This window comes from Coturnix japonica, chromosome 1 (assembly GCF_054131305.1).
Source record: "Coturnix japonica strain WE chromosome 1, WE-NBRP24, whole genome shotgun sequence".
Lineage (NCBI taxonomy): Eukaryota > Metazoa > Chordata > Aves > Galliformes > Phasianidae > Coturnix > Coturnix japonica.
The window spans coordinates 90679024-90693685 of NC_140663.1; the positions used below are offsets into that span (position 1 = coordinate 90679024).

Here is a 14662-nt window from a genome sequence, read left to right on the forward strand (position 1 = left end):
ATACATGTACTGCTATTTTTATATTACTAGTATGTTTATTGAACAAATATATTTGTTAGTAAATGAGTATACTATATCAAGCCCTTATGAAATGTGGAATGCCTCTTCTATATACAAATTTAAAAAAAGAGAAATATAGAAGCCATTTTATAGCACTTACTAGAATCATTCAGTAAGTTAAATATGCAGTCTACATACTTATTTCTGATACAAGGATAAATATTTTACTTTGAGGTTTGCCTTACTCTTTCTCTCAAGTGTAAGCAGAAAATAATTACAAAAGTGTCTTTCCTTTTAAATGCTGAACCATTGTGTACGATGTGAAAGCAGGTTTAAAACACACTGCTCTAGAATAAAAAGTTGATACTATTTTTAAAATGCAGAGGAGTATTCTGGAAAATGTAGTGTTTTAATCTACTAAATTACAAAATAAAAGGGCAATTTAGTAATGTTCAGCTGTCATTACTGAACCAGAAATCCATGTTACAGTTTGCAAGAAAATGAAGCATTGGCCTGATTCAAAACTTTTTTACTGGCAGCACTCATTCTCTTAAAAGGAGTTTTACCCTACAAACGATGACAGAATTAGGCCTTCAGTGAAAATCAGTGGAAGTCAGACATTAAAAACTTATTCAGATACAGATTTCAGTAAGCTTCTAAAATCAGAAGCCACTGTTCTATAGTACCTGTTTTTAAATTTATACCAGCTTCTTACAACTGCTGTGTCAGATATTATACTTTAAGATACAGTGCTTACAAATGCTTTCCTTTAAAATATATAAGTTATAATACCACACCTGTGTTTCACCTTTTTACATTACTGATCATTACTGATCTTTTTTCAGTAGGATGTCCTACATTTAGGGACTGATAATTCATATTTCACTGCATACTGGTCACAAGAAGAAAGCATTTGTTATAGGAGTTAACCCTGAAGTTTTGCAATATTGCTTTTCTACTTTTACTGTGATCTTATTATTAGAGAATAGCATTGATGGGAGGATTAGTGAATGAAATATACAAACTAAATTCTTTGCTTTGATTAATAGGCACTGTTTAATCAACAAGTTATAGTCAATCAGTACTTAGATACCCTGTAAAATGAAGAAATAGCTAAGCAGTCTTTTTAATGTTGTTTGTGAGCTGCAATCCAGTGTGCCTCATTGCATTTCAGATTTAGTGGGGTGATGTTTATTTTAACTTGCAGTATGAAATGTGGGCTCAGACACAGAATACAAACTTTTATTGTTCACTATTGTGCCACATACAGTTTTGGATTCTGGTCTTGCAGGCTGTGTGCTGTAGTATGATTTGTTTCCAGTTGTTGGGATTTGAGAGTTCATGGGCAACACAAAGTGTGCTCAATAGGATATTAATTCCAGCTGAAGTCAGAAGAGTGATGCATCTACCATTTATGCAGTTTTAAGTAGCCTTATTTATGATTGTAATATTTTTACTCTCAAATACTTGTCCTTACAGTTGCTTTGCATGTTTGTTTGTTTGTTTAAAGTCTTCTGTGTCTAACTTAAAAAGGAAAATGCTAATCAGTGATGCCAACTGGCATAAACCCGTAGATCCGATCTTGTGTTGAAACGCACTGCACAAGCTCGCTTCTATGGGTCTGTGTCAGTGTGGTGATCTGGCAAAAGTTTATAAGTTTATGTAGCATGCATTTCAGTGGAATTTGACAACAGACCCAAGTGAGCATTTCAAAAAAAAACTATATATTGTTTTTGGAATGCTTCCCTTGTCTATTGCCTCTTCTTCAAATTTAAATGACTTGTTCTGTCATCTGTAGCTTTAAGCACCTTTGGCTTAATATCTTATTAAAATTTAAAGAGAGATGTCAGGGAATTGTCACGTTTTCAGTGAGGAAGAGTAGGATGTGCCATTGCCTTTTTCATAAATACAACATTACAAGGGATTACGCTAGAAAAAAAAAAGACATTTCAATTTCCATTTGAATTTTATTGTAAAATAAGACCAAATGGTCTTTTCTTTCCACAAATGTAGTTGCATCACTCCTATCAAATAGGTATGTATAAATACATACATACAAACATACATCATACATACATTATATATTTATACACATATAGATACAATAGAAAATAATCTCCACCTGGTTGAAAAATCTGTCTAAGAGTATGCCTTGTCATCTGAAAAAAATGGGGAATCACTGCAGACTATTTCAACAGCTGAAAGCCTACCCCCATGGGAAATATATAGGTCTGTGGCTGCTGTCACATTTCAAAGAAAGGCTGAAGAAGTGAAGAAGACTTTATGGTCACCGTCGGAAGCTGTGTGCATCCGGGTTGAGGTAGTAGGTTGTATGGTTTAGAGTTACACCCTGGGAGTTAACTGTACAACCTTCTAGCTTTCCTTGGAGCACACTTGAGCCATCGAGGAATTCATCATCACTTTAATCTGATCAGGGAAAGTATGCAAAAAGGTATTGTGTCATGGCTGTACAAAATAATCACTCTGAGGCTTTACTGATGTTGAAATAGTCCTGATTACTTGATTATTTCATTTGCATCCTGTTATGAACAATTCTAACATGTTGTCTTAATGGACCGTGACTATTTACTGTAGACACTTAGGAAAGACTGATGATCATTTTAATTTCATTAACAGGAAAGCTTTAAAAGTTTATTTTGATTTCTAAATGCATAAATAATATAAAGTATTTAATGCTTTGTCCTTTCTCCATAGAAAGAGGTTATCTTGCAGCACTGATTGTTCAGATTTTTTTTTTGTTGTTTGTTTTTTGTGTTTGTTTTTTTTATTATTTTATTTATTTATTTATTTATTATGTTCAGATGCACATTATTTTTAAAGGGAAAAGTACAAATATTTATGTCCTTATAACACTTTCCAAAAATATTACATGCTTCTGCTTGGATAGCAAGGGGCAGTATCACAAGTTGGTCTTCATCTTCCTTGGTTTTATGGTTTGCTTTCTTTGTGCATACACAACTCAGTGTTACAAAGGCACTGCCACCCCGCCTATGTTTTCATATGCCTCTCAGCCTGATCTCATACTTGAATCTCAGCATCCATGCCTGACACAGTTTATCAGCTTTTCTGAGTCCTGACTCATGATGCTGCTGTTATTTCTGGCCCCTACTGAAATTCTAACACATCTCTGTTAGTTGGCAGGACTTTGAGAAGTCATGTGTCCTATGTGAGTTACTCTAAAGTGCTGGGTACCTCTTCAAGTCAGTACAATGTCTCTGCTCTACCTGGTTGTGACACATCATTTTTAAATACACGGGACCAGAATGCACTAGCAAAAGGGGTATTTTTTCCCAGTCAGAATAGAAGATGAAGGTGTGCTTATGGCATCCTGCTGTTGTATATGTTTTAAGTTGTACAGTCATGCATTCCTGTTTCGTGTTTTTTTCAGTCCTCCTTATCTTGGGGAAAAAAAAGAAGGGAAAAAAAAAAAAGAAACAAAAAACAACCCAAACCACTAGATATATACATCTCATAAGCAAGTACTTATCTAAGAAAGGATAGTGAGTCTTTTCACTGCTCTGTCATTCCTAAAAGCACCTATGAAATGAAAGCGACAAGGATGATGCTAGCTTATCAGCCATGATTCTTCATGTGAGGCCTTAAAGATGTGTTTAGTTCCAGTCAATGTGATAGAAGGTATTAGCACCACAAAGAGAGCATCTGGACCAGCCAGTGGCACTCACTCTGTGAAAAACTGATTCTGTCCTCTATAAAAAGGGAGACTCTTAATCATTTTTAATTACTAATGATAATAGCAATAATTTTGCCTATAAATGATTTAAGATTTTCTGATAAAAGGCAAAAGAGTTGAGCCATGGCCCTGCGGTGCTGTGGCTGTGGGAGCGCTGCTGACAAGGGATGCAGATCCCTGTGGGCCAAGGAGAGAGTGTAACATGGCTGTCCCTCACAGCACTGTGGGCTGTGATCCTACACCTCCCAACTTAACAGCAAACAGTTTTTTCTACAGGGCTTTTTGTAGCATGGCATTTGTTGCTTTACTTTTGTTGCATGCGACCAGAACAAAATTGTCAGCATTCATTTTCTTCTTGCAGCAGCAAGAAATTAAAGATTCTTGTTTTAAGTGGATTCGATGCTTGCTCATATTGTGGTTATTGTTCTCTTTTCAGTTCTGTCTGTTCTAAAAATCAGTTACTTACAGGTTCTACGTTTGACTTTTTCTACTCCACCGTAAGGCTTGCCTAACTGCTCCCCTAGATAACAAATAAAAGGAGGAGATGAAAATGGATTTAGTCTTTTTTAAATAGCAGTTATTTTCAGTGATTAATGTTTGTAATAGGAAATTGATAAAGAGGATCTGTGTGACAGTTTGAGAAATGTACAGTGGATTTTAAGCCTGTCTTATTGTGTAAGGGAAAGAAAGAGGATGTTGAGTGAATCAGAGCTACTCCAAGCTAATAGAAAATGCTTAATGGGGCAGCGACTAAACAGGGATATAGTGAGTAGACCTTCGTGAACCAAGGATGCTTAACAGGGGCCACTCACAATCTGAATAAAAGCTGTAATATCCTCAGTAGATTCAAAAAGACCCTGGTCACCAGCATATTTTCTTCCCCTTCTATTTTAAAAATATTCTTATATAGCGTACGTCCACTGTAATTGTAATTGCTGTTTTCCGCCAACAGAGCAACAGGTGTTTGATCTTTTTTTATTAATTCTTCAATTAGTTTCAAAATAAGAGAGGCTTTTTATTCTGAGCTGAACCAAATCGAAATGACTGATGCAGAAAATGTGGGACTGTTTCATCTATCCTTCAAATGCACGATAGATTTGTAATTCTATCAGGCATGGTTACAGGTTGCTATGCAAATTCTCATAGAAGCATCACTAGCTTTAAACAATACACATTTTAAAAATTTATCTGTTTTTTAATATATATATATTTTTTTGGGGGGGGGCTGGAGGGGTGGGGTGGGTGTAGGGTTGATGTTCTTTTTTTTGGTTTTTTTTTTTTTTTTTTTTACTTTGTAATGTGCAATAGATTGTTTTGGTAAGAGTTATCAAGTTACAAGCAAAAAATGAATGGACTGTGAGGTAATTCTAAAGTGGATTAAGGTGGAGAATGGAAAACAAAGGGTAAAAAAGTCTATTAAGAACAGCTGGATGGAGTTAGGTCTTCTGTGATTTTATTTTAAAGCCATAAAACATCTTGTCTGTTTTAGACAAAGTCTGGCATTTTTTACTTTTAATGCAGTGTTTCAGTACTAGTCAGTTTTGTAGCTTTCAGCATTATATTGCTATATTGCTTCTGTAGCAAATAAGTGTGCTCTGTAACATGGGTAAACGTGAATGTGCTCCAAATCTAGGGCCATTCTAGCAGTGTTTGCTCCTGTGAGTAAGACATAACATTGTCATCCCCACATGTAGAAGAAATACCCACTAGGAAATCTGAGGTCAAATCCTGAGATCCAAGCACAACTACTGTTAATTTCTTTGGGAGACACAGGTGTTCAGCGCTGCATAAGTTTGGTCCTACAGATCAACATCCTTGATTACCGCAGATGCACTGACCAACCTAACAGCCTTTTGTGGCCACAATTTCCGTGGTAGAGATTAAGTGTGATTCGAGGCCTTAACCCTGGTTCCAAACACAGAAACTTGCAGCCTGGTAAAAACTCACTTTAATGCCAGATCCTGTTTGTCTGAAGAGCTAACTCGCTCTGGAGACATGGGGAGAGTTTGGATTTCCGTCTGCAGCCCAGAATACCTATATCCAAAGGCATTTCCAAAGATAACATTATTAAGAGACATTTCTGAGTTAATAACTGTGGACTGGATGCATTTACAAAGTTTGGGCATTTTCAATCCAGCTTTTTTGTGCCCTTCAGGGGAATAAGGCTGCTATCAATCCAGATGACCAGGGAAGGTAAATCAAGTTTTTAGGAATTCAGCATTGTTGAAACAGTGCAGAACAGCCAAACACATGTAAGTGATATGGGTCGATATAGTCAATATGGTGTATTTTAATCCATTATAAATAATCCAAGAGATTTAAGTGATGAAAACAAAAAGTCACTCTAAGTTTTTTGTTGTTGTTGTTTGTTTTTATTTTTATTTTCCTGCATCTGATGCTCTTTCTGTATTTGTCATTCCACTTAAACAGAAGAAAATGATGAGTTTCTCTTGGTCTTGTGCTTCATCTAACTTCCTCATCTTCAGATAGGTTGGAGTTCTTTGTATATTTTAGGAAATAATGTGGTAAAATAATGTGGTAAAATAATGTGGTAAAACTGAGAAAATGTTTTCATTGTAAATCTGTCCTTTAAAAATGACCAGCAGCCCTCAGCAACCTCTAAAACTTGTTCACTGAAACTCTTCAACAAGAAACCTGTGATAGGTGGCTTAACTGATAAAGTTGGAGTTGAACTGTACTTAAATTTTTTAGAATTTTTTGGATGTGACTTCATATGACATTTGTTTATCTGTTAAGAGCAGCTTCTGGCATTTTTAATAAAACTAAAATTAAATACGTCTGGTAGGCCCCATTGCAATGTGAATATCACTTTTATAGCATAGTTAAATACAAGAATGAAAAACTAATGCTTTTGCATTACGTAGTACAGAAGAATTAAATTATTCCAGCTTTGTCTTTTCTCACATAATAAAAATGTTTACATCTGAGTGATCTTTTGGTAGAGTAAATTCTGTAAAAGGCTTCTGGATATTTCAGCTGTATTTTATTGCAAATGACATAATTTATATGGAAATTTCAGGCAAATTTTAACTCTATTTTGCTCCCTCCACCTCTTCTTTCCTTCTAATTCTGGAAGCAGTAAGAGCAAGGCTTGCACTGATTAAATCATTCCAGGAGTACTTACTAAACCTAAAGAAAACCTCCAAATATGATGCCTCTCTTTTCTAACATGACATACTCTTTGGTCTGGAATTTTGTTTGGACTGAACTGTATCCGGTCTCTTATTTTCTTGCAAATGTGATGGACATTTTACTTTACAGAAAAAGTAGCTATGGAATCCAGTGCTCACATCTACCTTTGCTGCACCTCCCTGTAAATAGAGAAAGCTTGCTCCTAAACACTGCAGTAATTTAAGGTTTTCTGACTGACATCCTTGACTGTCTTGCATAAGAATGGTATTGATACGCTCCAACCATTGCACTAAGACCATCATCAAAAGGAAATAGATACAGCATAGCAAAGTAAACTTTCTTGTAAGAGTCTGAACAGCCTTTGTGTACTGCCTACTTCTGTGGTTGAGTAGAACATGAGTATGTTTTACTTTTTTGTATGCAGTTAGCATACTACATTTATCGCCATCATATGAGTGTTTTGAGTCCCTTCAACTAATCTGCGTGGTTGAGAGTAATTTATCTGCTTTTATCCATGGTTTATCTGGGAAATTCAGGTCCCTTCATTGTTCTTGTTCTGTCTTCATATGCTTCTGGTTCATACACATTCTTCCTCTGGTTCTTTTTTCATTCTTCATTTCCTGCCACCATGATGGCAATGAAAAAAAATGTATAGCACTGAAGGTAGACTGGAAACCCCAGAGAAGAGAGTCTGGATTATAAATTTACTAGACAGGAAATCTTATTCAAAACAAACAGTCCATGAGTCCTCTCTGATAGTGCCACTCCAACTCTGTAAAGAAAGTAAACTATTTAGTAATACAATTTTTGTAGGTTTAGCATGACACCATGCGTTTGGCTTTGCTGAAGCTCTGCATGAATTAAGTCTGGGTTTGGAATTAGAGTCCATGGTAGCCTGTGACCAAGGCACAAAGGAAAGACTTACAACTTGAGTGTGCCTCTGCTATTTATGTGTCTAGGGTTGATGATCCATGATTACTGTTCTAAATCACAGCTTGTCCCACAAGTCTTCCATTTTTCGAAGGTGTTCAATCTCCTGCCTCACCACCTCTTTAGAAAGCCTAAATAGACAGAATGGACGCAGTTGAAAGGAAATTATTCTGCAAGTTTTTTCAACCCTTACATTCACTTGTGTTACTTGAGAATTTTATGTGAAAGAGGATGTCATGGAAGTTTTCGTTAAAGCATGATTTATACTATGTTGAACTAAATTTTGCTCAAAAGTGCCCCTATTCACTTCTTGTGCAAAAGAACGCCAAAGGCAGTTTTGACGATGCTGCACCAAGGTCACCATTCAGAGAGGCAAGTCTGTTTTAAGCTGCAGCTGTCTCTCCAAACCGTTGTTTTTGAGGGTTGCTGCTGAAGATGTAGCTTTGTGAGGACATCTTTGTGAACTTGGGTGCAGGGAACCAGTGAACCAATGCAGATGTTCAGCTCTACACTTAGTAATATGTTCTGCTCTTTTGGGCAAATAGTAATAATTTTGACCTCCGTTCAGACTAGATTTATCCAGTAGTGCATATCTGACCATATCTCTTTCCAATCTCTTCATCCCTACTGCCCAAATATTCTTTTCCAGGTTGTGTACGGTAAAGAATTAATCTCAGACCACCTAAATTCATGTATTGCCTTTCTGTCTCTTAGCTGTATTTATAGGGAGGCAGTGTCTGAAAACTCTGAGTAGTAATCAGAATATAGATTATTTCCCACATAAACCTGGAGACCAAACTGCCTACCCAAGTCCATATGAAGTAACACAGCTGGCAGTCTCAGTACAGCCACAGTGAGGTTTTATTAAAAATTTATTTTTGTCTTTAGGTAGCATTTATTCATTATGTTTCTTGTGAAGTACGTGATTCCTGTGGCGATAAAGGGTTCTTTGAGAAGCATTATTATACTGTAAAAAGGGTATTGTCCTACTGATTTTTTCAGCTTCTGCTACCAGAAGAATGTATGGGTATCTCTTTTATTATTTCCATTTTGAAGTAACAGTGTACCAATGGTCCCTAATGTAAATTTTAGTGATAAGTCCAGGAACTGATCTCATACTTGATGTAACATTTTGACAAGTTACTATGTTTATCCCAAAATGACTTGGGCACTTAGAAGCCTGAAGCCTGTTGGTTTACAGCATGTGTTTAACTACTAAAACAGAAACCTCTGATCCAGATGCATCTTAATAGCTTTTTGACCATAAGCTTCTTAATGAGCAGCCCAACTGCAGGTTGTTAAATATGTAAACTTCTTGGTGCTGCACCTATGTCATGCTTCTGATTATGAGGCTCTTGTCAAAACTTGCAGTCTCCATACATTCTTAGTCTCATTTATGAGAAAATAGTGTCTTAATTTCTTCCTTGTTGCCATTATAAAAGTAGATTATATGAGCAACATAGTTAGAGACCACGTTTGATTGGAAAAATTAGTGTTTTGTAAAATTAAGCAAAGTTAAAGCAATTTAAAGTGTCATGCTGCATTTGGATTGAGGCCAACAATGCAAACAGAAAGGAATTTGAACACCTGATGCACCCATGAAGGTGCAGGCAGCTCCTTCCCTTCTGTTTCCCCTTCTGTAAGGAGCTCCTGATGTGTTTCTGTAAGGTGTGGGCAGCCTGCTGCTGGTGAGATAGGAGTGGAGAGTGGCTCCCAGACAGGTGGGGTTTTTGGCTTTGGGAGTAAACATGTGGTCTGTCTGATGAATGCATTATTTATTAGCTGTGAGAGCTACTGGATATACCAAAGTGGCTCAGAACGGTGATTCAGGGCTTCTGTGTAGTGCTGCGTGGCTCCTTGGCTAGTCCTGAGCCCCTCCACTGGGAGCCCATGCAAAATCGGGACCTGGAGGATAGTTGTATGACTTCTCAGGTTCTCATAACGGGGAAATGGCTGTTTGTTACCATGTAGCTTGATTTGATTCTAATTTAATGGCAATCCTTATTACAACATGATTTGCAAGGCTGATTTTCATTTCTATTGATTGGGCCTTTATTTATTTGGACTTGTGCTCAGTTGCTTCATCAGAGATTTATTGCAAATCTCTAAAAATGACTTTCTAAGGATTTTTTTTATTATTATTTTTTTTAACAGAACTTGAACTCAGGTGTTTCAACAATGATTCAATGAGATTCTGTGTGAAAACAAAGAAAGGAAATAGCTGAACTTCACTATTTAAATAATGGATTAGCAACATTTTCCTTTTTTTTTTTTTTTTGAAATTTTTTTCCCCAGAATCTTATTTTCAATATCTGTTCAAAGCAAATTAAATCTCATTTATAGAATAGTGTAAAATGGACTTTGAAAGGAGTCTAAAAGATCAGTTTTGACAGCCTTCAGTTGTTGACAGTTCAGCAATAAATAACTATAAATAAATAAATATCACCTTTAGAAATTTTCTGTGATTTTATTAATTAGTAAGAGGAATTTACCAAACACAGGACTTGTATTAAAAAGCTGCATACCACAGTGTCCTGGTTGCTTTGAAATTGTATGTTTTATTCAAAGTAGAGACAATAAAATTGTTTGGTTTTGTAATGCATTGGTTATTTTTTATAAATAGGATTTCTTTTTATATCTTTTTCAATGTCTGTTTATACATCTTAGAAATATATGGTCCAAACCAGAAGGCGATAATGAGTAATTAATGGTGATTTTTCATTACCTTTTCCAAATACAATCCTTTCACTCCTGAGTCCATCATTGAAGAAAGTAGCAAGAAGTATGTGGTGTGTCAGTCTTTGAGTAAAGGAGTACAGAGGATACATTATTATATTATATTATATTATATTATATTATATTATATTATATTATATTATATTATATTATATTATATTATATTATATTATATTATATTATATTATATTATATTATTTATTATATTAATATTATATATTATATATTATATTATTGTAATATTATATATTAATTATTATATGACAAGAAGCTATAAGAGGAGGAAGATAATTAAAGAGGTATGCAGTAGAGAATATAAGGAATGGAAGGGTAGTGATTGTGTTTGTCCTCAGGGAAGGATCTCTGAGCAGGTAAGAGAAATTCAGGAAGATGGAAGAAAGAATGGGAACTGAAAGGTGGAAAAAGGACATGAGGTTGTTGCAACTTCACATTGTTTTATTTCATCCATCTTTATACATTTTTTGCAACTAATATATTTTCTATATTTAACCATGGGAGTTAAATATAACTGTTTAGATGGGCAAAACTCCATATTTATTAATAAAGAAAAGGCTCATGGGAATAAGTTTTCTGCATTGCCTATTCAATTTCCTTTTTTTTTTTTTTTTTTTTTATATTAAATAAACAAAAATCCCACTGTAAGTCTAAGTTAGGGGGGTATTAAGTCTGAAGAGTAGTAATTGAGGGTAGCATGGATACCAGACATATTGAAACTATCTCAAAATTATCCCACATTCTCAAGTATTAGGAACCCACAAATTTCAAAGCTAGTGATAAAATTAAAACCAGTGTGACAGCACTCAGATAACCAAACTCTTCTTAATCTTGACACATTAAGATGATGTATCTAATGATGTTGATTAATTCAGTCTCGTCTAAGATAACAAACATTTAATGATTATAATACAGCTGTATTTTTGCTGCATGGTGTCATCTTAGGGGAGGATTTAACTCATGTGGGTGCCTTCCTTTGCTTCTACTCTATTTATTTGTTTATATAAATGAGAAATATAAAACACTCCAAAGCTTGATTCAAAAAGACAAAGATAACCCCAGCTTTTATATGAGCTGTAATTAATCCTCAGCCTGTTACCACAGAACTTAATTTAGGGAAATTCCTAGTTAGAATCAAGAATGCTAAACATTTGTGTGAATAAGAACAGTATGTGCAGTGGCGCTAGAAGTAGCAATATTTCTGATTCAAACCACGCACTGAAGAGTTGTTGAGGTTACAGAACTTCTTTCCTTTTAAAACTAAGTACTTTATGAGAGAATGAAGTTACTGGCTGCTGATCACTTCCAGACATGGAATTGTGGTCTATCAGCCCATTCCAGAGTGCAATAGCAGTTCCATATGATGCATATTAACAGAGTATCTCATTAATTCCCTAAATATCACTAAACTGATCAAGTCATTACAAATTTCCATCATCCTAATGAAAATTCATCTGCTTCAGATTTTTCAGCTCTATGAAAGTATCTGAAGTTTATGGAATGTATTAAAACAGCAGCATCTATGTTCAGAGATACTGAGATCTCAACTTAGCTATCTTTGTTTCTGAACTCTTTGTATTCACAAGCATCCAAACAGTGTTTGAAGATTTCCATCAAGATTCTTATTTTGAGTAGAATGTGGGCACCTCTCTTCTATACATGAAAGCTACTTTTGCAATCCCATTAAAAAACAAACAAAGAAATAAAAAGCACAACAGAAAATATTTATAATACAAGCTGTCAAATGTTATTAGATATTGCTACATGTATTGCCAAAATTAGTTTTAGGGGTATAATGCAGTTTACATGATAAGTTAAATGGCTAAAGAGCAAAACAGGCTTTTACTGTGGTCATAAAACATTTATTTATTTGCCTTGATCTTGTAAGGTATCCTCAAAGCTTTAGTTTTATACAACGCTTTGTAACACATAGTGAAGTGATATGATATTTGGCTGGGCATTCCCAGAAATCCTTAAATCTTTTAGCATCTTCTGAATAATGTAACCCAGTAAGTATAAATACGAATGTTCATTTGAAACTGCACAACAGCATTGGAGTCTTAATCAAGAAAAAAATCATAAGGGAAAGGTGAATAATTATAATGTTAAAGCAAATTTTAAATCTCTTTCAAAATGTTTGCAGGTGAACTATCTAGACTATTGTCTTTCTGTTAACCATATTATTTGTCAGATAAAGTCCATTATCTAAATATAACCCAGCTTCATATACAGAAATTCAATAGCATCCACTTTAAAATATTGCTATAATCAGAATCTGGAAGAAAAGTAAAGCAATAAACTTCCAGAACTGCAATTCACAGCACTGTGAAAAATTCACTGGACACTTACAAGTAAGTCTGTTGTGCCTTTAAACAAGATACATTCATGTATAAGGCTTTTCAATGCATACATCAAGAAGTAGAGAATAGGTGGAAAAATACAAAAATGCATATACTTTCAAACTTCTGTAATCTTCCTTACACTAAAGCCTTTGAATGGAAAGTTATCTTCAGGAAAGCATTCTGATTTATTAGTTTGAAAGCAAAAGTCCTTGTGTCTTTCCCCTTTTAAATAACCTTGCTCTAAATTAAAGCACCATCTCACAGTTGGAAGGCCATCTATTACATTAGAATGTGTGTTTTATCAATATGATGTTTTCATATTGCATTTTGCAATATATAATCAATAGACGTAGCTTGCCTCTTCCTGAAATTAATCCATATCATATATTTAATAATAGCGTACAGTTAATGATACGATTTAATTGTCATAAATATTAAAAGCTATATGTGCATATATCAAGACTTCTGTAATAAAGATGCTTTAAATAAACAGCACTGATTGAAATTCAAGTACTGATACTCAGTTGATCCTGAGAGTACTGTTGACTGTGCAAACAACACAAAAATTGGTTTTGTTGGTCCTCACTGTCTAAGATGACAGCACTATGGCATATGAGCAAGGAAGGTGAGCCAGTGACAGAAAAGTTCAAACTTTTTTCTTTAAGTAATCTGCAACATTGACTTCTTTTTAAAGAAGGTGAAGAGATGAATATGTCCATGACGTGTAACCTCATACATTCTTTCTCTTCACCTTCCCCCTGTTCAATGGCAAAGAACACAACAGCTGCCAGACATGGCTCTAAAAGCCCTAAATCTGTCTGGAGAAGAGCTCCCTTGCCACAGGGAGTGAGGAAATGGCCATTAGACTGTATTCCAGACAGAGTGGGCACTCAGAGCAGGCCAGGACACAGCTGGAGGAACCCAGTGGCAGCATCACAAAGTGCCAGGCACTACTGAAGTTTATGAGAAATCCTCACAAAGACCTAGGCAGACTCAAAGAGATGACTGCATTATGTGAAGTGAAGAAGAATAGTCCAGGTTAATGAGGGCTCAAAATTGGCTTACATTCATTTTACTCCCACTTTCCATAAGCTGTGAATTGATTGTTCTGCACCTTAGAAATAATAAATTTAGTCTCATGTGAACAGTGTTCTCTTAACTCTTGAAAGTATGCGGCAGAAATTGAGTTACTCTCAAATTGCACTTCTCAGATATGAAATTCAAGAATCCCACAATGGTGGGTATAAAGTTTAGCACGTAAGTGGGAAGGGATCATCTGGGACATTTATGAGCCATGAATACAGAAAAGATAAGTTCAGAAGAGTTGCAATCAAAAATTGCCTAGGCCTGTGGATTTTGATTCTCCTTGGAGGGGCTCAGTTACTTTTCTTGTGTGTTAATACTAATGTAATTAAAAGGTCTAATTCTCTATATTCTGAGAGGAATAGTATTGCTAATTTCTTGCATTAAGCAAAATTAATGTTGGAAGAATATGATAAAGAATGTGAGTATTTCTTATTCAGATGTTGTCATGCTATATTTTTTTGTACTGAAGAACAGAATAGCAGCTAATACTGTGACTAGTTTTTGGAATTCTGTTTCAGATTCATCCTGTGAAATGTCCTTCTAGGACACTGAAAGAGATAGAGAGAGACTAGGAATTAGAAGAAGATATATTTTTACATAGATGGTAAAATACTAATGTAAATACTGTAATTACCAATCTATTTCTGAAAAATGAAATGAATTCCTCAATATTCTACTAGTTTGTTGT

The 14662-nt window shown here is 35.1% G+C and overlaps 1 protein-coding gene across 38 annotated transcripts in view; it reads left to right on the forward strand.

Moving 5' to 3' along the window:
• The window catches only part of LOC107322457 (uncharacterized), a 416365-nt gene that overhangs the window by 288339 nt on the left and 113364 nt on the right, over window positions 1-14662 (forward strand). The gene's annotated exons all lie outside the window — the stretch shown is intronic.